This window comes from Larus michahellis, chromosome 1 (assembly GCF_964199755.1).
Source record: "Larus michahellis chromosome 1, bLarMic1.1, whole genome shotgun sequence".
Taxonomy (NCBI): domain Eukaryota; kingdom Metazoa; phylum Chordata; class Aves; order Charadriiformes; family Laridae; genus Larus; species Larus michahellis.
This window is the reverse complement of record NC_133896.1, coordinates 128,600,930-128,623,441: the sequence shown is the minus strand read 5'-3', so window position 1 is coordinate 128,623,441 and position 22,512 is coordinate 128,600,930. Positions and strand designations below refer to the sequence as shown.

At 39.5% G+C, this 22,512-nt stretch overlaps 1 protein-coding gene across 5 annotated transcripts in view; it reads left to right on the top strand.

The window, feature by feature from the left end:
- The first annotated feature begins 218 nt into the window (after positions 1-218).
- Positions 219-22,512, top strand: part of USP9X (ubiquitin specific peptidase 9 X-linked) — a 103,944-nt gene continuing 81,650 nt past the window's right edge. For 3 of the 5 annotated variants that reach the window (XR_012589473.1, XM_074603789.1, XM_074603765.1), the window contains exon 1: positions 219-1,153. The gene's annotated coding sequence lies outside the window, so the exon portion shown is untranslated. Of the gene's footprint in view, positions 1,154-2,881; positions 2,934-16,276; positions 16,443-22,512 lie in introns of those variants that run through there. The other 2 variants (XM_074603781.1, XM_074603772.1) reach the window with 2 other exon arrangements.

Sequence of the window (22,512 nt, the reverse complement as noted above, 5' to 3'; positions counted from 1 at the left end):
AGCAGCCCCGGTGGAGGGGAATGGACGGGAGAGGAGGACGGATGGGGCGGGCCGGGCCGGGCCGAGCCCAGACAGCAGCGCCCGCGCTGACGTCATTATCCGGGCTCTCCCGCGCGGTTCGCCCGGCGGGTCACAATGGAACCCGCTCGAGCCCAACCGACGTGAAACGGCCGCCCGCGCGCGCACGCGCCGTCTCTCTCCAACCCCCTCCCCCCCTCCCCCGCCGCCTATCTCGCGTGCGCGCGCGCGCTCCCCGGCCGCGCACACAGGGGTGGGGGCAGGCGGGCCGCGGCCTGGGCCTCGTCGCCGCTGCGTTGAGTGACAGCCCCGGGGAGTTGGGGGGGGAGGACACACGGGGGGCGGGCAGCGCGTCACGCAGTTCGGGTGGCGGAGCCGCCGCCGCTGCTGCCGCCGCTGCGCTCGGTCGGGGCCTGCGGCGCGAGCCGGGCCGGGGCCGCCATCTTGCCCAGGGCCCCGCCAGACGGAGGTGCGCCGCCGCCGCGTCTCGCCTGGCTCCCTCCCTCCCCCCTCCCCCGCCTTCCCCTCCCCCCGCACGCACAGAGCCGTCAGCGCAGAGCGCTCCCGCCGCCCCGGCCGGCCCCGCCGCTGCCACCTTCCTGCCGTCTGCCCCCCACCCGCCCGCCGCCGCCCAGCCCAGCCCAGCCCCGGGCCCCGGCGAGAGGTGCCGGGTTTGCGTGTGCGCCCCCTCCCCCGCGTGCGCCCGGTCCCCGGACGGGGCGGAGCGGAGCGCGCAGGCCCCGGCCAAGCCCCAGCCGGAGCCGAAGCCTCAGGGCCGCCGGGCAGGAGCTGGTGACGCAGGAAAAACGCCCCGGCGGTGCCGCCGGCGCCGGAGAGAGCGGAGCGGCTAAGGGCCGGGATCTGAAGCGCGGGCAGCGGCGGCAGCTTCGCCCTCCCTCTTCCCGTCGCAGTACACGGCGTCCGCCCGGGGTGGGTGGTGGTGGGGAGACCGGGAAAGCGGAGCCGCCCCCTCAGTCAGCCGGCTGCACGCCCGGGATCGCGGGGCCTGGCATGAGACTCTGCCCTGCTGGCTGCCTGGGATGAGGCAGTCCCCGGCCGCGCTCCTTCGGCAGCACCCAGGAGGGCACCGGGCCGTCGCAGCAGCAGCCGCGGGACAAGGGGAAGCCGTGCGGGGGTGAGTGGCGGAGCGCCGTGCCCGGGCGGGGCCGGGGCCGGGGTTGGAGGCCGAGGCCGGGAAGCGGCGAGGCGAGGCGGGCAAGCTGTTTGTGCCGCAGCCGGCCGCCGCCGTGCCGAGCGGAGGCCCTCCCCGGGGATGGGGCTCCCCGGGTCGGGGTGCGGGACGGCGGGGAGGAGGGGGCGAGCTGGGCCTGGCGGGGTCGGGGGGGCAGGGGGTGTGGGGATAACGGGCGGCGGGTGGCGGCAGCGCCTCCCTCGCAGCCCCCGGCGTCTGGCCCTGCATCGTTGGTGTTTTGGAGGGCAAGGGAAAATGGCTGACGGCTCCTCATCCTCTCCCCGGCTGCCGGGGGGTGGAAGCGCTCCCCGCCCCGCGCCCCTCGGGGGGCTCCTGCCAGCCGCCGGGCCGCCCCTCCCGCCGGGCCGTGTGTCCCCCCCCCAGCGCCCGGTGCCGCCGGGCCCTCCTGGCCCGGCGGCTCCCCGCAGCGCTTGCACCCAGCTTTGCCTCCCCTGGTTCTCGCTTCCCTTCGCACCGAACGCCATTACTGAGGTGGAGTGATTGGAGCCGTGTAGGCCCGGGCGACGCCTGGAAATCAGGCCCTGCCGAGGCGCTTTTCCTACAGTCTCAATGAAAAGCACCAGCACCAGCTCGTTCACGCCTGCTGTAAACATTATTAACACGTAGGCCACTCCTCTAAGTCTTCGGCTTCCAGCAACCCTATTTCGACGCACAAAAAGCGTTCGTGGCTTTCCGCATCTTCTTCCTCTCGTTCACCCGGCCGCTTCTCGAAGTTATGTCTTAGGGCTTGTCCGTTGCGATTTATTTTAGGCGATATAAACCCTCTCCCCTTGTCCAAGGTGCGTGGCAGGGGCAGTTGCATGCAGCTTGGCCACGGTTATCCTCTGTTATTGTCCTCAAGAAAACCAAGGATTTTACCAGTTGGATGGGGGGTTTTGTGTGTTGGTAATTACTCTGTTAACGTGTGCTGTCTCACTTTGTGCAGCGTGCAGCATTGTTTGTATACGGAGAGAATAGTCTTTGAAAATAATTTTTTTTTGTTCTTAAGTGATTTTGTTCTCATGGAAGCATGCAAAACTGTTGAGGCGGTTTTTAAGGTGCCATATTTCATTTTCAGGTTGCTCCCTCAGAAGTCCAGTAAAGTATTTTGAAGATGTACAATAACACGCAACCGTATAGGAAAAAAAATTATTTCAGAGAAGAATTGTTCTAATTAAATGTTCAAGGGACTCCAAGACTTACTGTAGGCATGTTGTGTCTGTCTCAGCTGTCTTCATGTTGTCTGTACAACTTGATTTATATTCACAGTTCTGCAGTTGTATTCATATCACTGGGCATTTGTATAAGCGCAAAGACCCTATGAAGTCACAGGCTCAAAGCTAGCACAAGGCCCACTTTTGCTGACCTAATTGCAGAACTGGGGCCTGTATTTTTAAAAAGTTGTTGAATTTAGATATTAACATGCAGTGTTAAGTATTCTGGTGGCAACACTTGTTATGACAGACAAGCTAGGTAACCTGTGTTTTTCAGCAGGCTTCTCAAATGCCTGACAAATGGATATTAAAATTGGTATGTTTAGGAAAGGATTATTGATGGGTGTTCACAGGATTGAGCTTTATTGATTATGGAATTGAAACGGTCTCTCTAGTAAGAAAGATTTAGGGGTGACTGGTATCTGTAGGCAGCTTACTTTATTCTTGATCTTTTAAGGTTTAACTTTGAGAAATTGGCAGGACTCCCCACCATAAATGTTCCTGATCAAGTAAGATGTTTATTTCATCTAAGCCATGCATGGGGGTGTTGGGTTTTTTTTGTTTGTTGTTTGGTTTTGTTTGTTTTGGGTTTTTTTAAATAATGCTTTTCATTCTTTGAGTTGAAGTAATGTTTATTCTTTAAACCAATGAAATACAGTAGCTAATACCAGAATTTTGGGTAAAATTAAATAAAATACATGTATTGATTATTCTGTTGCAATACCTTGGGCAACGGTGGTGATTAATGATAGCTTTGAACAAAAAACATAAACATAAAACTGCAGTGGAAGAAACTCAAATATCATCACGTTTTTTTTGGGGGGGGGAAATGTAGCTGAAAGTAAATGTAAGATTGTATCGTAGTAACTTTTTCGTCCCGCTCCAGTACCTTTTGTACTTTTCTTTCCTGTAGGTTTTCTAAATGATATTTCTTTTGAGTAGCCACTGTCTTAGTCTTTCCAGGCTGCTGGAATTTGCCCTTGTGGTGGTACTTCTGCCCATTGAATTGACAGGAAGACTGCATCTGGAGGATATAAGGATCAATAAGGATAGTGGTATCCTTATTCAATAAGGATAGTGGTAGCAAAAGTGTTTACTCTTTCTGTATCAGTGGAACACTGTCACCCTTACATAAACATTTTATTTCCCACATTGTGGTGCATTTGTACTCAGAAATAGACGAGTGCAACTATTCTCTGTTCTAAATGCACGCTTTTAGTTTTATGCATTTTATTAATATTCTGGAATCCTTACAAGTGAGACTCGGGATAAAAAAAATTAGTGGATTAGTGTCTAGTCAACAAAATTAAATAGACTTTTAAGAAAGTAAAGGTACCTGTAATACCTTTGTTCCAGGACATCTTCTATTTAAAATTGATATTAGTTTAGAATTTTCCAATATGAATACAGCTTTGGGTAAAAATAGGTAGGAATTCAGTTATTTATTAGTGGAACAAACTATTTTTAAATGTCTTTTAAGTTATGTTTCTGTCAGGTGTGTATTGAAAATATTTCCATGGGAAACATTTCTGTCTTTCCTGCTGCAGCTTAGAAATAAGTTCAAAACTTATTTCAGGTATTTGAATTGCAAGCACTTTTCTCTTAGGCGGTATTCTCTCTGTGTGTGTATATATATTTTTATTTTTTTTCAGAAATACTGTTTTTTAAATCCTAAAAGATCTAAAAACTGTACGTATATTTTGAAAACATCCTCAGCAGGATAGCCTCATTTGTGAATTTAATGAATCATAGGTGTCCCTCATTGTTTTTCACTTAAAGCATGATTATTCTTTTTTAAAACAAGCGAAACACCTTCCCCCCCCAAAAAAAACCCCAACCCTCCCAAAACTGTTGCACTTTAATTTTTTCTTGTAATCACAAACATCGTTTAATCAAACCAGTCCAACAGTTGCAGAGACCAGTGTGAGTTGGTTGTCTGAAGATGTAAGAAACTTTGCTTGTGTTTTCTGTTTACTTGAAAAGCTGCATGTGTGAAGGCTTTTGTGTCCTATAGAAAATTGTTTCCTGGGTATTAGTATTAATCTGAGCATGCGGACATGGTTTCTCTTGTTTAGGTATCTTAAATTTTTCTTAAAACATGGATATGTCTCCTCTTGAAACTGTGTACCAGTTTTGTTATTTGTATCACCCATGTTTAAAATCAGAGTTCAAAATTTAAATCTGTACTTGAGGGTATGTTTTGGGAGCGCAGCTTGATAAAAGTCTATCTTTTGTTGTAGTACCTTGCCTTTCGCAAAGCTAGCAATGCTTTGTGCTGTTGCTGTAGGCTTGTTTGTGGTATATAAATACACAACTTTTTTTTTTTACAGAAGTGAGCTTTGTTATGCATACTGCCCCCTGACACAAACCTAATGAAAACGGAATTAAAAATTAAGCTATACTGCTATACCTGCCCTTTACCATCAGTTTAGCACCTTCACCACAATCTCTCTTTTGCTCCATTTTTCTTAGCAAGTTTTCGTAAGAGGTTCTTACTCTGTAATATCCAGTAGTGACAAATGTTAGTTGCTTAGCAGTTTCACCAAGCAGTTGGTTGTGTTTAGGAAAAGAGGTTCGGTAAACCTTTGTATTTGAGAATGGTGGTTAAAAGAAACAGTCTTCCCATAGCAGAGGCAAGGGATGGAAAGAAGATCTTTCATAAGCACGTGCTTGCATGCAGTGAGACACTAATTTTTCTACCTGGGAAGTTTGAACTACTTTGGATTCGTGTGTTAGAAAAATGCACTGACGTTTTTCATATATTAAATCTAGTTTTTGTTCTCTTGTTTATGTGGGAACATCTTAAAGGTCTTCCAGTGTTACAATGAATTCCAATTTTGTAATGAGTTGAGACACCTTTTTAAAACAGTTATGTTCTTTTTGCTGTCTCTGTTATGCTTAAGGTTGTACCATGATTTGGGAATATTGTTAACAGAGATTCCCTCTGCCCTTCATGACAGAACCATGGTTTGACTTGATCTTCTTGTTTAGAGTCTTGAATAGATACTTAGTGGCAGAAAGCCCGTCTGTCATGACTTTGCACCCTCAAAATGTCAACTATTGCATTTCCTTGACATTAGTGTCCTCTTGAGCCCATCGTCTGCTTTGAGCACTTTCTGTAGATTTAGTTTAGTAAAATCATTTAAAATATTTAGTGGTGGTAAGGTTATAGGAGAGCTGTTAATAGTTTTGCTTGCAATAAAGGAGAGGAGGAAAGTATGTAAGGTCTTAAAGTAGCCAGTTGTGACTTAGTGTAAAATCTTTTTACCTTTTTTTTTTTTTCTTAAGGGAGCTTATCAGCACAGCCAGTTCCTTTTGTGTTTTCTGTTGTGAATTTTCTGATACTTGCTTCATTTTATAAGAAGCCATTACATACTCATTTGAGACTTGAATTCAATCTGCTTGATACCAAAGCTTTTTGCTTGCCAGCTGCTGATGTGTTTTGAAATAAAAATTAAAATTGTGGGAATAAAAACCATCTTGATATATGTATGTTCACAACCTTGCTTTCTGAAGGAAACATTACTGATGTATGGTTTTCTTAAAGGATTAGTTAGTATTAACTGTGAGAGTGATTACTTGCTTTTGGTTAACTTTTTGTTAGTGCACCTCCAAAAGAGATCCATGGGATTAAAAATCTAGCAATGTTTTGAATGCAAGTATTTTCAACTTTTTTCATGAAGTTAAAATGAAGACTGCCGTAGAAGTGATGGATAGCTATCAGGAACGTTATCATGGGAAACTTTTATTTGTAGCATCCTTGATCTGCTTACAAAAACAGTATGTAACCCTGTTTTGTGATTTAGTTTTCCTTACATGTGTAACTGTCAACAAGAAAAAAAAGTGATGTTCTTGCATGTAGATCTTTGCATGGACTTAGCAAATTACACTGTTTAGTAGTTAGCATTTAGCCATGAATTCACTCATAGGAGGGGAATTCCACATTGCATCATTCCTTAAAGATGTACATCTGTGAATGGAGAACTCTAACAGAAGAAACCTTTTTCCCAAATTTTCAAGTACATGCAGGGAATTTCAGGGCTAACTTTTCATTAAGCTTTAATATAAAATACGCAAAACTCAAGCAATAGAAAACTGTCCCTAGAAGAGCCTTTGTTTAAGACAAGGAATTCTTTTTTCTTTTTTTTTAACAGCTAAATGGCAACATAGAATGACACGAAAATGTACGTTATGAATTCCATAGGCTTCAATCCTTAAGTCACTTAATTGCCGCTTGATCTTTTGTCTAGCTTCAGCGGGACTAGGTGTGGGAAGAGGAAAAGGTGGTGTTTTGCATAAGCGTGGTCTTAGCTATAATGATCTGAAATGGTGAAATAAGAAAAAGGATATAGTTTACAAATGTATTCAGTAAAGAAAAAACAGTAGTAGTGTGTGCCAGGTAGGATCCCTCTGTTACCAGACAGACTTTTTTGGTTGGAGGGGAGCGTCCTTGCTAGCACTGTGGTATGGGGTAGTGGTGACAGGCCTGTTCTCACTGTGGATGGAAGTTCAGTTTTTCTTGCCCAGAAATGAAAATTGACAGTGAGGGAAAGTAAGTGTCTCTTACTTTGCTAATATAAAATGAGAATGAACATTGTTGTCAAAATACACTGGCATCTCAGTAAATGAGCCCTGCATCTTTTGGTGTTTAATTTTTCTGCTGTCTTAGCAATTAAGTATTTCAGTGTTTTTGAGTAAGTTTCAACAGAACAAGTCCATGAATTTGAAAGTTAAATAAGGAAGGTGGATCTGCTGAGCTTAATTTGTAGGTGGATAGGTTGGTAAAAGACCAAAACTTTGATAAACTAAAAGCTTAGTTTGTATTTTATATTAGAGTTTGTATGTTTCTAATTTAGAAACAAAATGTTAATTGTTTGGTGATTTCTGGCGTTTCCTTTTAATGTATTTTCTTGAATCCTTTAGTTGTGAGGGTTTCCATTATTTTTTTATAAATTGTGACATAAACTCTCTGGAGCTTGAAGGTGAAAACTCCAATGACTTGTCCTGCAGTTTCAGGCTCCAGTTTTGCACAGCCTTCCATATGCCTTGGCCTGTCTTCCGGACAGTGCTTTATTAATCACAGTAGGACCTTAAAATCCCAGGTGCTTTTCCTTGCTGCTTCTAATTGTGTGTGTGTGTGTACACACAGACATGCAATGGGGTATTTTTAAGATGATGTGCTGTCACTTTTCCCTAGGTGAGGTAGTACTGTCAGGTTTCTTAAGTGCTTTATAGGTCTCTTGCTGTGTCAGAGTTTCTTCATGATAGTTCTGGTAATTAGATGGGAAGATAAACCTCTAGATTATCTAAAAATTCTTACTCTTCATATTCTTGTATCAGTTTAGCCAGATTGCTGTGGTTGACAGTTTGTATCGTGTCTAATGAATACGTAACTTGAAACATGGATTTCGCCTTATGGCATTTGAGAAGCCATTAGGTCCTTTCCCTTTCCTTACCAGTTTTATGATTGGGAAAAGTTGGAAAAAATTTTCGTAAAATTAAAAGCTTTGAAGTGAAATTAAAAGTTTGATTTTCATCAGTGGCAATGGATGCAGCAAGGTTAGCATAGTGGTAGTGAAACCTTGCTGGAAGCTAATGTGTCTTCAGCCATGCAAAAAAAAAAACCCCATTTCATCAGTATCAGCCTCTGATTAGCAGGTGTATGACTGAAGTTTTTTCGCTTTTGTGTACCATTCTAAGATTTTTGACCAGATGAAGGAGAGTTAGGTAATGCATCCTGTCATGAATTTTCCTTTTTCTTTGTATCACTTTCCTGATAACGGAATGAATTTTTAGAACCAGTTGCAACTTCTGGATGTGGTGCCTGGAGGCAGCTGGATGGGGATAGACCAACATGATGTACCTTAGTTTTGTTGCTGGCAAGTAGTAGCCTAAATGAGAGTTTGACTTGGAGGTTCATATGCACTGTGTTGATTGATCCTTAGTTGGTACTTCAGAAGATCATCTTATTCTAAAATTGAAGTTGTACTTGATGCTTGATGTGCTGTTTGTTTATATGCTTTATATTTACTTAGGTGTGAGTATCACACAGGAAGATTGAGTTGTAGAAGTTGTATACGTTATCTAGACCAGCAGCAAGTAAACTAGCAGTTGAGAGCAGAGAATCAAAATCTCTCCTGTGAGAGCTGCTTCATGCTTTTAAGTATGTGCTAACACTGTACTGCACCTAAATGCAGTTTGAGGTGTTTTCAGCGTTGATGAGCCACTGTGGTTCTTCATGGGTCTGAAAATGAGATAAATAATAGTAGTTCACACTTACCATGAAGACTAACCCTTTAGTTCTACTTTCGATTATTCTAACAGCAAAATTGTGCTTTAAATGTGAGTTTATCATTGTATGTCATTTAACTTCTAAATGACAGTTGTCCCATAAAATTCTTTATTCTGTATCATTTTAACATAATCAGCTTCTCTAGTGTATTTGACGAATTTAAGTTCTTTTCCTGGAAATTCTGTGACAGAAATGGAGGGGTGAGAAGCCTCAGCAACCATGTTGATAGTTAAAACAGTTTAGCTGCAATGGTTGTTTCCATCTGTAGGAATTATGAAGACATTATTTTGGGGGTACATTTTTGTAGATCGGTACAGTAGGTATAAAACCTTTTATTTCCTTCTTTCACAAGATCTAGAAATGTTTGTTTTCTCTTAAGATACTTTTCGTGATTTTTAAGATGTTTTCTCTTAATGAGAAATGAGGAATTTTTTGTTTAAATTTTTGGAGTTTGCTCGTACTTGCCTGTTTGGTCTGGTGTTATTAGTCTACTTTAAAGAAACATTGTGGTGAGATTTTATTGATCTGATAAAATTAGTGTCTATGCATTTGCCTTTTTTTCTTTTATGGCCTGGATATCTTCTGCTTTATTCATTCTTTGTTTTCTCATGCGATTTTTCCTTGGAAATGTTACTTACAAATTCGGAGTGCCCAGTTGTTTTAGTGGGTATCTTCCTTTGGACCTTTTTTTTTTTTCCCTCTCATACTTCTGTGTAGCTAATGTTTTGTTTCACCAAAATTGGTGAGTTTATGTGTATACTTTGGAGAGACTTACTTGCTGGGAAGAAAGTATCTTCCTTACAGATGACAACTTGTCACAGGGTGCGTATAATCAGTTGGAGTTTTTCTTTGCTTTGCTGAATTTTTAAATATGAACTTGATGTTTGAGGTACCTTATTTTTGCTCAGATGCTTGATAAGTGCAAGTGAAGAGTTTGATTCCCTCCCCCCCCCCCAAGCTGAAACATAAATTGAATTTGGATATGAGTATTACTTTTTTCCCCAGCTAAAGTACGTATTATTCATCAGGACTTGAGATTTGTAGTATTTCAGAGTGGATTCCACAGCAGAACTAAAAGCTTCATTTTTAAAATGCTTCCATTATTCATTTTTCAGTTGAATTATCAGATGTCTCAGTGAAGTTACTTAAAAATCATGTGCGGTGAAAAACAGATGAAGAGAGCCTTGAAAAAAATGCACAAGTCATAAGTGGTAAAACGTTTAAATAGATTAAGAGGGTTATTTTCACTTGAGCCATGGGTAATTTAAGAAAATTCCTCTAAGTTTACATAGAAGTAGAAAATGGGCAAGTGTGAGAATTAAACTTGTCATTAAACCAGTGGGGTTTTTTTCCCCCACCTAATTATGAACTCATTCTCCCATTGGATCCTTGACTCATTCAGTTTGGAAGATGTATTGAAGTTGGATTGTCATTCAGTATTTTATCTTTGGAATGCATTCTGTAAATGCATATGTTACATCAGTCTAAATCCCATACTGAGTAGTAGAGTTGTTATTCTGTTAATAAACCTGATAGGTGCTTATCACTCTCAGCCTGTACATTTCCAAAGCACTAACATACCATTTCTCACATCGCTCTGTAAATTAAAAGGCTTGTGTTGTCTTTTGTTTTATTGATGAAGAATTGAGGCACAGAGGCTGTAAACTTCAAAATTACCTCCTGTCATAAGTTTTTAATTGATTTTTATTTGATGTTCAGGTGTCAGAGAGACAATTTATGTTGGCTTAAGTTGCTGTTGTGCTCCCTTGCTCTTCCTTGGGTTTGCCTTTATCTTGGTACCCAGAAAGATGAGAGGAGGATGAAGAGGTTAATGTGAAAAATCTGTGGTTTCTCTAGCAATGTATGTGAACAAGACACAGACAATTAACTTCTTGTGAGTTTCTATATAGCTGCCTTATAACCCATAGATTTCCCTTTGACTTCTGCGGTTCTGTTTCTTTTCTTGTGAAACATCATTTAACTTCTGCAACAAATAAGATATGGACAATTTTTCTTTCTGGTGCCGCAGTTGATTACTGTCGACCCAGGGGACTTAGTTTGATGGAAATGAACTGTAGTTTGATGGAAATGAAATTACAGTAGAAACCAGATTACTCTGAAAATCCCAAATTATGTAGGAGAAAAATGACAAATTGAGCCTTTGACAAATTTAGAGAGCATGTTCTGTCTGTTTGTCTCTCACACAGACACAAAATTTTGTGGTATTAGAATTTCTTTTGCTAAAAAGTAGTAAGACGTTAGCTGTCACAGTGGATACAACTGTTGTACTCAGTTACTCATACCCTGTCATTTCTAATTCCAGGTTTTTTGACCTGAATTTCCAGATATTTGAATCGTGCAGTCTTGTTTACTGTTTCCTAACTCTAGCCTTTTTTCTTTTTGTCAGCAGAAGTAAGATTTTTACCAGCTTCTGTGTTTCACATCATCTGCTTTACCTGCTGTAGCTTTGTCACTGATTTATGTACTTGTGGTCAGATTATTCAAAGTGTTACTGCTAAATTAATTTTCCTGGCTCACTGCAATCTGTTATGTCTTTCACTGTCTTTATCATAATTTCCAGGGCAAAGACTGTTTTTTGCCTTCACCTTCTTAGACTTCTCACACTTAGCCTTATTTGCTCCACTACTTAGTATTTCTTTCATGACTGAACTTGTACTGTTCATGAACTGACATTCCTGGCATTTATCATATACCAAACAGCTTTCTCTGTATGCTTTTCCTGTGATGTCCAATATGCTTGAGAAAAATTTCATCTTTATGACGTTTCTGTGTTGTCAAGACTCATCTCTGCTCTAATATATGTGAACCTCAGTTGCTATCATAGCTAAATATGTGCTAACTATAATTATCCATATTCTATTCTGTTTCCTTCCTTTCTCCTCCTCTTTCAGGGTATATTTCATGGTAGATTTGCAGTGACGCTGAAAGAGTGGGTTCTATCCACGGTTATATATTCTGCCTGTTTCTTTTGCCATTGTTAGTGTTCCTATGGCATGTGAAGCAGCTGAAAGCTAAAATGATTTTCATTCCTTTCCCCCAGTTACCTTTCAGCCAGATTGGCTTCTTGATCTGGCTGACTATGTGGTGACGCAGGGGCTAATGCTAGAGGTGAGAAGGTGGTTAGGATGAAAGTGAGCAAGCAAGAGCGTCCTCCTTCTCTTCTTGTGGCAGTGGAGACTTACCTGGTTTCAGACAGACTGTGAAGCTGTACCTTCAGCTAAGGTTTGTCCACATGCAGAAATACAATGAAACTTCTGTCCTAAAATTTACTAGGATATAATACTCTTACTGGGGATTAAGCTTGCTGTTTCTCGCTGAGGTTCCCACAGTGGAAGATCGATGTACACACTGCGGTGGCAAAACTACCTTATGTGAGTTCTGTTGCTGACACTTTGTGCTAGTCCCTAAAAAGAACGGTTAAAACATTCCTCTTGTCTTTCTTGGCCTGTTGGTGGATTCAGCTGAAAACTGGTATCTTTATAGTCTATTTTGTGTACAGAAGGGATATGCTCTTTAGCAAGGGGGTTTATGGGATTTAGAAGTTAACCATTTTCAGTGCAGGGAGATTAATAATAATGTGTGTTTTGGTTGCTTTTTTGTGTGGTGGGTTGTTTTCTTGAATGATGGTTTTCAGAGTTTTTAGACCTGTCCTTAGGATGTGGTAGTAGTTGATCATTATCTCCTGCATTTCTCAATAAAGAAGGTTATGACATGCTTTTTGATAGGTTTTCTAGATAAAGGAATATGAAGTTTCTGGGACAGTGGAGTCACTTTTTGGTTCTGTGGGGCAGTGGGTATAGTGGAAATAACTCTCCTGTTTCCAGCTCTGCTTGATTCTCAACATACTTTCTAGGAGCTTCCTTTTGTTCTTATCCAACTTCCTCTGCATTTACCTTTTTGCATTTATATAAACTGCAGCCTTTGTTGCATTGGCAGAAGGAGCATTAAGACAGAAGGCAAAACTGCTGTTCCTGTTGACACTTCTTATTTCCCTGCAGAGAGGCCAGGATTTTGAAGGGGAGTTGCTATACAAGTTCTCTGGAGCAGGTAGATCGTTTTCAGTGATTTCTTGAGCATTCAGTCTGCTTAGGCAGGTGGCTTGTATGAGTTTAGTTGGAATGGAGCATGTTTAAGGCAGACAGTCTTAAAAATTAGCTATCAGCTTATAACACCTCTACTGAGATTGTGCAAGCTTGATTTTTCAGAGCAAGTATCTTCAGACTGAAATGGTTGTAAGGCAACAGGAAATGGCAAAATGCTTACTTGCAGATAACTAGCATGGAACTGTACAAAAATCTCCAGGCTGAGTTAGGCAGTTGGTACATTGAAAACTAGTTGGAAGTTTGGCTAAGTTTGTTAAGCAGTTATGAAGAAGCTTATTGAAACATGAATTTTAAAGCTGATATCACTTCTGTATTTGAGACGTTTTAAATTATGCATGATGATGGTAGTGTCTGAGTTCCTGTGCTTAGTTTGTGCTTTCTGATTGAATATTACATGAAAAGCAGAGTTTTTTTTTAAAAAAAAAAGTTAAATTAAGGTTAGTACAATAATGCGAATACTTAAAGTATTTGAATTTAAAGCATTTCAAAATATCTAGGTATTTCACAAAGTTAATTTTGTCATGATTCAAGAACGTAAAATGCTTCCAACTTAATATCTGGTTTAGATGCTGTAACGTGCTTTAACTATTTGCAGTTAACCAAGCAATAAGTTGCGTTAATTTTATACTTTGATGGAAATTTTCTATTATTTGTTGATAGTGTCACAGGATATTAAGAGTATAGACTTTGAATAATTTTCTTTAGTGTAATGTTTAACATAGTTTAGAAAAGCCCTTAAATTCTTATTATAAAACATGAAGGGAGTCAGAAGGGGCTAGCCTGATTTTTGCAGGCTAACTTTAAACTTCAGTTTTCTAACAGAAGCCTTATAGTACAATTGTGGTAGTGGCATTGGGTATTGCATGCTGTGGTGGTACGTCAGGTGCTGTGTCTAAGCATGAATTAACAAAGAATAGCATGCAAGTAAAATGTATTAAAAAATAACGTGTAGTAATAGCCATAATTCATTGGCTGAATGACTTTCAACAATGTTTCGAATATTTATAGTGCTGAGTCTTGTAAAGCCTTAAGTGGGGTATACTATAAATAATTTTGTGTTTTAAAGCCAAAGTGGAATGAACCTGGAAGATGCCATTATGCTTCCCTTCAAATAATTGAGAAAGAATGAAGGAAGCAAAAACCATTCAGCACTGACGGGTAGCCTGGTATAGAATGTATGAACCTCATCAAAAGTAACAGAAGTCGCAATATATTTAGGTATCTCTCTGGCAAACCAGGGCTACTGATGCTACTGAACATGAGAAATGATGATTTGAACGTTTGTACGGTTTGGTGGGATCTTCCAAGGATGGGATGTTGAAGTGTTGCTTCCTTTATTGCTCTGTTCCGCAGGAAGAATTGAAGTTGTGAATAGTATTAAAATGCGCCAGTATAGCAGATCAAAGGGAGCGCTTTTGGTTTATACTTTTGTCATTAAGTTTTTAGATTTTTGTCTGTAGTTAATGTTATCTGTAATTTTTAGACAGTTAGACTAGATGATCATCGTAGGTCCCTTCCAACTGAAAAATATTCTGTTCTTAAATATTCTGTTCTATTCGTTGGAGGAAGAGGTGGATACTTCATAGTTTTAACTTTATCAATCCTGCCTACAAAATTGTGCTAAAAAAACCTGAGATTTCTTTGTGAGCCCCGCAGCACAAGAAAAACACAACTTCCAAGAAAGTTTCAAAGGTCAGCAGAGCTAGAGGATAAAGGTTCTTAGCAGTCATAAAAGGTTTGAGCCCAACTCCCCAAAAGAAGTGAGATGCTTTGTCGTCGCTTTTTGGAATTTACAAAACTCATGTTCTTCTCTGGTTAACCGTAGGACCTGATTTAGAGAGAAAGTATAGAATCTAATGCAACCTAAAATAACAGTAAAAACTTCCTGCATAAGTTGCAGAACTAAAGTTTTGGATATGTATCAGTGGTTTTGCTGCTACCCTCACAGTATCTGGTGTGAACCTCAAAGCTTTTGTGAAGTTAAAAGTCCAAGGATTTGATCATGAAAGGATTATCCCTTCCTAAAGATGGAATTGAAGGAGCTTCTGAAGTGGCTAAGAAACTGGAGTTTGCCGTTTGGAAGAAAAATCTGTGTAGATGCATCAGCATTTGTTTATTTACATCAACCTGAATGAATATTGCAGACTGCTTATGTCAAATCTGAGCAAAATAAAAAAATCCCCAAAACATTCTTTGCTGTGAAATGATGTAATGTCCAAATACAAACAAAATCAAGTAGGCTTAAGCTACTGCAAAGTGTAGTATTGAGGACATTGATCTCACAAAATGAAACGAAAGTGAAACTGGCAACTTTTTACAAACAAAGTTTTTCTTGTTTTAATTTGCTCCAGTACTTTAAAAATGGGTACTGCTCAACACAAAAACATAAATATAATAGACCATTTTCTTACGTTAGCTGAGTTGTGTAAAAAGTTAACATTAACAAGATAAGATTTGATTTGTAGAAGCTAGTATACTTCTTGGATTGTGTGAATTGAATTTCTTGCTGAGTTCTTGTGTTCAAGAAGACCAGACTTCGGTAAAAATGGTGTTTAGTGCTCTCTTTCTGGCATGATTTAATTCCTTTTAAGAGCCTTTTGACTTTGTTTTTTAATGCTGAAGACTTAACCGTTATTCTTTCCTGTGCATAGCTGGTAGTAATTTTTTTACACTCTGATAGTAGTGATGTTGTAACGAACCTATTAAACCTAGACCTTTCTCCCCATTTAGTTCTGTATTTTCGCTATATTTTATATCTGCTGTCTGGTTTAATTTCAAATGCAAATTTGTAACAATATCACGGTACTTAGTTCCTTCTGTGTTGGAAGACAGAATTCCTAACCCCTTTCAGTGGGAGAATTGCAATGGATGGAAATACTTGTTACTTGGTGTTCTGGGAATGCATTCAGCGTCCTCCCCTTCTTTCTTGATATGAAGAGCGGTATTACTGAATATATTACTCTTTATTATTTACACTTTACAAGTTGAGTTTAAAGATGGTTTCTGTGTATGGACATTATTTTTAATTGAAAGTGCATCTATATATAGTTGGTAGTGATATTAGCTGGTCGTCTTAGATCTGTGTGCTATTTCAAATGTTTTCTTACATGACTAGCCAAAGATTTGCAAAACACACATTTTAGATGTGTTGGTTCTGTTCTTGAAGTCTACAACTTAAAAGCTCTTAGCATGAAATAATATCTTACTATATTTATAACTTTGGGCTTCAGAACTGAAAAGGAAATATTATGCCATGTGTAGAAAATTGTGTATCTCTTCTCAAAAGTTGTAGAGGAAAAGCAGGTCCTCGTTGCTTTTTCTGATTTTATGTGCTTGATTGACAATGATTGCTTTTTTGAAAAGAAAATGTCAGTTAGAAATACAGTGTGTAGAGTACTTACCTGCTGCCTTCTCAGTTCTTTTTCTCCTTTGATAGGCCCAAAAGTTGAAGAGAGTAGAAATAGTCTTAAAAGGACGTCTTTACTCCCTTATTGCAAGGGAGCAAGATAAATACCAGTTGGAAACTCCAGAACACTTAGTCTGCCTTGGAAGTGGATGGTCTCTGGTGTTCTGTTCTGTGGCCAGTCTTCTAATGGGTTCAGGTATTTGATTCAGCATGTTGCATTCTCACCTCACTGGGGCAGCTAATTGGTGTGGAGGCTATCTTTGTTGCTGCTAATTTTTTTTCTAGATCTGAAAGGCTGTAATTCACAAGTTTCATATCAGTTCTGAGACCAAAATTATAAGCTGCTGTTAAAAAGACAACAGTCCTGAGATTTATTGTTGCTACAAAATATAATTGTGATATTCACATGCTGTTGCTTTTCTAGACTAATCGTGCTTCTAGTCATATTTCCCAATATATATGAAGTTTCCTTTATGACCTTTTTTTCTAGGTGAGTGACCTGATCCTTGGCTATGTTAGTGCACGTTTTATTGTGCCAAATGTATCAGATGATCCAGATTACTCTGTGACATGTTGTCATTGTTTATCACCCCATTGGTTTGTGTGCCATGTGCAAAATTTATTAGTAATTTTATAGTTTTGTCTATGTTCCTGCTAATATTGAATAGTATGGGACTGAGAATTGGTATGTGAAGTGTTTGTCTAGGAATGTTGTTCCTGTTTGTTAAAATTGTGGTGTTAATTCTGTTTTCAATCAGTGGAGATTATTGGGCTTTTTAAACCTGTTTTGTTTATTGTAAATTTAATCACACAAGTATGTAAAAACGCAGTACAGAAATTCAGATAGTCAGTAACGTCTTTCACATTTATGATAAAGTGTTAAATTGATCTTATTTATTACACCGTGGGAAGTTACATTAATGGCCGTGAGTTTCACTAAACGGGTGTATGTCCAGAGATGGTAGCTTGATTTCTTCTCTCCATTCCCCCTACTCCCCACCCCCTTCCTTTCTGTGCTATTTTGGACTATATCCTGTTTTTCAAGATCTAGTAGAAGTTATGTCTGCAGATTTCTCTGGATTCTTGATCATATCTTAAAACTCTTCAGTGCAGCTTATCTGGGTTTTCTGATTTTAAAATATTTAGTATAAGTTGTTTTAATATATTACATTCTAAATATTGGAAACTGAGTTTTTTGTTATGATATTGATGCATCTTTTGTGTTTAGATTCAGAGCAGGAATACTACTTAATATCATGGCAGAAGAGGCTGAGATGCTTATCATTTATTTAATGATTTATATGGTGGTTGCTAGGATGTTTTAAATGTATTATAAATGATAATCATATGTGTGTACTAGGAAATACATATTAGCTAAAAAATAAGGATAATCAATTAGAATAAATTTGAAGACTGTGTATTAAATGAATGGCATGAAGAAAAAAATTTTTTTGGATACATCATTCTGTTTTGTTAGTATATTGCAACATGTTCATGCAAAATTAAATTTTGTTTTAAGTGCAAGAAAAATGAGATGTTTTCTGCAAGGTATTTTCTTCAAGGTATTTAAAAGATGGGTAGACATAGTGCTTAGAGATGTAATTTAGTGATGGTTTTTGTCAGAGTTAGGTTGATGGTTGGACTAGATGATCTGAAAGGTCCCGTCCAACCTAGGCAATTCTATGATTCTACTTGCATTAATATACAAACCTATATGTTCTTCTGAAACAGCTTTAAAGATTCATTCTACTAGGAAACCGAGCCTGTTGCTATTACTGTCCTGTTGTTTTCTGAACTACTGCTTGATATTGTTATAATTAATAAAAAAAGCCAACCTTTCAATGCTAGTACAGAAATACAGTTTACATCTGTATGCTTTTATGAAGAATATTAATTGTCAAGAATTGTAGGCTGTATTGTGTGCATCCTCATGCAGAGAAAACATGGAGATGAGTATTACTGTGTAAACTTAGGTTTCTGGTCTATTGTCTCTTTCAGACTTTGTAACGCATCCCATTCTGTACATTCCCAAAACTTTTCTTTGCCCTTTTATAGTGTACTTCAGCAGCTAGTAGGAAGCCATTGATACCTCAATGCTCAGCAATTTTTAAATTTCCTCTATTCCCCAATGCTTTGCTGTAAAAATTAATGTCTTGCTGAGAAAAGCCTTTATTATGTGAGTGAATTTTTTTAAAATATTTTTTTTCTTACCCGTAATACTGAGAATATATTTTGATTTTTCCCACTGACCTTTGAGCACCAATAGTAATGCTCTTTGTAGCGAAAAGGCAGAGCAGTCAAGTTCAATCTGAATTAACTTTAAAAGTTAATTATCCCTTTTTAAAATGAAGTAAGATTTTAAAAAAGTCTTAGTAGCGTAACATCTTGGCAATTATTAGGATTTGGATTAATGCTTTTAGGAACAAAAAGTGTTCTTAAGGTGTTCTGGATGGTGAACTTTGATGGCCCTTTTCCTTCTGTCATTCAGATATATTGAATATCATTGAGGATACAGTTTCATCCCAGTGGAACCAGTGTAACTCCCACTGAAAGCTCCTGAGAGTGAAGGAATGGCTGTACTGGGCGAGAAGCTCAGTCTTGCTCAGCGTTCTGTCCAGGACACTGTTGTGAAACATATGCCTGCAGAAAAGCAGGGCAGCAGGGCCACAGCTTGGTGAAGGGACCACTGTTATCTATCTTAGCTACACCTAGTCTCAACAGTAAGCTTTGAAGTGGGGGGAAAAAATAAAACAACAAAAACAAAAAAACATTTGCTGATTTTGTATGTAAGGAACTGACTGCTTGCTTTCTTGGTGCTCTATCTTTGGTGTTCTCCTCTATTGATTGTCACATGAGCAAAAGACTTCTCGTTCAGAACACGAACTGAAATATACTTTTCTGTTTGGTAGCCAGACCTAAGCCTATGATCTGAAGGCTTGACCTCTTGTTACATTATCTAGGAAAAAGCATCGTGTACCTTAAGTAACCAGTGGTACACTATCTAACTGTTAAATGCATCAAGGATTATTGACAAGTGAACGTCTTTCAGAGAAAGGCACTTTTTGCTGCTCTCCAGTTCCCTTTCAGGGCCTGACTTCATTGATTATTGCCTTGAAGTAAGATGGTCTTTTGAGTGGTGTAAGAGATTTCCTTGGGGTTTTTTTAAGTTTGTTTGGGGAAGTTATTCCATGTGGAAACAAGAAGTTACTACGTTTTGAATATGTCCGTTTTGTTACCTTGACGTGCAGAGCCAAGTACTGGGTTCTCAGCCTTAGCTTGAATATAGTTTGCTTTGGTTAGAATTTCTTGGGCCCCAAGCTTGGCATTTCAATGAGAATTTTCTATTGAGACTGAAAAACTTTTGATGGAAGGGGGTCAGATTTAGCCAGAGAACCCTGAGGAAAGATTTTACTTGTAATCACCTAAAAACGGAATCTGAAAACTGTAAGCTTAGGCTATGTCTTACACCTGAAACAGTTAAATGTAGTCAGGTTCTGCTCTTCATCAGTATGTTTCAAGTCCGGTTACATGAGAAACCAGTACCATTGTCCAGTTTTCTGTTTAGAAAATTTTTTTCAAAAGATTAAATAAATCACATGGTTTTGCTGTAACAGAGCTATATTTAAAAAAAAAATAATTGCTCTTTGTATCATTAAACCTTCTATGTCTAGTTGTTTGGGTTTGTTTTGTTTTTTTTAAATAGTGATGGGAGAAATACTGAATTCTCTGTCTCTGTTCTTGAATTGTGCTACATGGACAAGGATTTTAATTCTCCTAACACAAGGTGTAAATATGGCATTTCCCTTTCTTTGAGTTTGTTGAACTTTGTTTTCCTCAAGTCTCGTTCGAATTAAGCTTCGGTCTTTGTCCTCAGAACTTTAAATTTTCAACCAGACCTCTGCGTAAGTTCCCCAGTGCTGTAAAATACAGGTGGAAACCAGCAGGAAGTCTGTAAGTCTATAACACAGATAATATTTGTATTTATTACTCAAGGAGGAGGAAACATCACTGCTTAAAACTGGCATTTTCTGCAGTGTTCCTCTACAGTCTCTTCAGCATAGAATGCTGCGTAGCTGGTACTTGAAGATTTGAATGCATTTAGATGACTCCTTTGAGACCATATTTATGGGATTGAAAGTTGTGGTCTCTCTGCTTTGCCCTTGACCTGACAAAAGCAGTGATGCTTTCTTTTGGAAGTTCACTTTCTGTGCTTTTACTGCTTGCTTAAGTTCATGGGAATGGTAGGTGAAGGAGCATCTTGTATGAAATGAAGTCACATACCATTAAGTAGATGTAGCTTAGCTACACTTAGTCTCAACAGTAAGCTTTGAAGTGGGAGGAAAAAATAAAACAACAAAACCAAAAAAAACCCCAACCAAACCTGAAACAACTGAATACGTTGCAGGACATCCCTCTTTATTTTGTGGTATGATATTGAGGGCAAATAGTTGTATGTTTGCATGGATCTTCCCAGTGTTCCAGAAACTTAAGCTAACAAGTGACTTCATTTCAGATGTATGATGTGGAAAGATCAACGAGAAACGTTTCTTGAAGTAACCTCGTTTTCAATGAGAATAGTTTTAGTTCGTAGCAATTACAGTTACTAAAAATCTTTTACTGTATGCCTTAAAAATTTATTGCTTTGAAATAATGTGTCGGAGTCTGATGCAGTTGACTAAGTCCCATATACACTGACTTCTTTACTAGGAGAAGGACTCTAAATTAATTGTCTTTGTAATATAAACTATTTGAAATAACTTTCTCTGCTGCTTATCGGGTATTTTTTAAACATTGAAAGTTAGACACTTCTTGCTCTACTGAATAGCAGCTTAATGACAAGTTTTTTATTAATCACTGAATACATTTCAATTTTAGAGCATGTCAGTGTTAATGAGCAAATTGCTGGGACCACCAGTTTTCTATTCTGATTCTATAAATAATTTCCTCCTTCCTGAAAGACACAAGGCTCAGAGGAGAAAGAAAAAGATAAATGTGTGGGGGTGTGTATAGATTGTAACTACTGAATTAGGTCAGTGTTACAGTTTTGGGGGAGGTGTTTCTAGATGAGAAGGCGTTTTGATTGAAATAAAGGAATAGGGTAGAAGGTTAGATTCCTAAGTCTAGAATTCTTAGACTAGAATCACGTCACAAACCTTGTGATGAGTCAGTATTTATTAGGATTTTAAGAAGGCAGTTCCTGGAATCCTATGAATATATGAAACAAATCCGTGGTACCTTTCAACCTAAAATCTGTATTGCTGCAGTTAAGCTTTTTTGCAGTACGGCACTTCTGATGAAAAAGCACATCTTCTGTGAGTCCCAATAAGATAGGAACGCCATTCTATAAAAAATGCTAGAGAAAAAAGAATTATATTTTTTCTTAGCATAGTTGTATGATTTTTCGAAAGCCCTGTTGTTACATGTTGAGTAGACCAGTATCCTGGCATACATTGTTACCACATTGCAGAGTAGGTTTTTTAATGGCATGTATCCTCACTTGTGTATTACCAGAGAACTTTAAATAAAGGAAAAATAGGTCTGTGTCCCTAAATAGGGCTTAGGTAATGCACAAGAATAATAAATTGTATTTTGAGGCCTGACACTGTCATCTGTCACCTTGTATTTGCTTTTTTCTGAGGTTTTATATTATACGTAGCTAATTTAGGAGAAAGGCTGTATGTACTGGGGTATTTCAGTTACTTTTGAGGAGGTGACTTTGAGAAACTCAAATGAAAGTGGTTCTAGAAGTCAACTGTATTAGAAAATTATGTACGTTCCTTGATCATTATATGCTAAAATGCCATCCTTTTTATTTGCTGTTACATGTTGTCGAGTAGCAGAGCAGTATGTACATATACATACACTTGCTTCTTATCTAGCACTTAGCCAGGAACCTATGTCTGATGGTTTTTTCCTGGCTGTTGAAAAGGTGCTTGATTTGATTTCTTCCCCAAAGAAAATCAACCTATTGTACCACACAGGTGTGAGGTTGCTGGCTGCGGAAGGTGAGGTGAGGCTCAGATGTGCAGCTGCACTGAATGCTTGAGCCTGGAAGCAGAGGACCCTTCCTCCGGCGTCCTCTGTGTGGTCTGCTGGTGCTCTGTGGAAATGCTGCTTGTAGCGGGTGGTGTCTTCTGAATGCGGAGCATGCGGAGTCAAAAAAACTATAGTTGTCTTTTCCTGGTGTTACTAAAATGACAAGGAGTCAGGTGAAAGAAAAGCTGACTTTCAGCTATGATTTAGTGGTGGATCAGGGTGCCATAAGG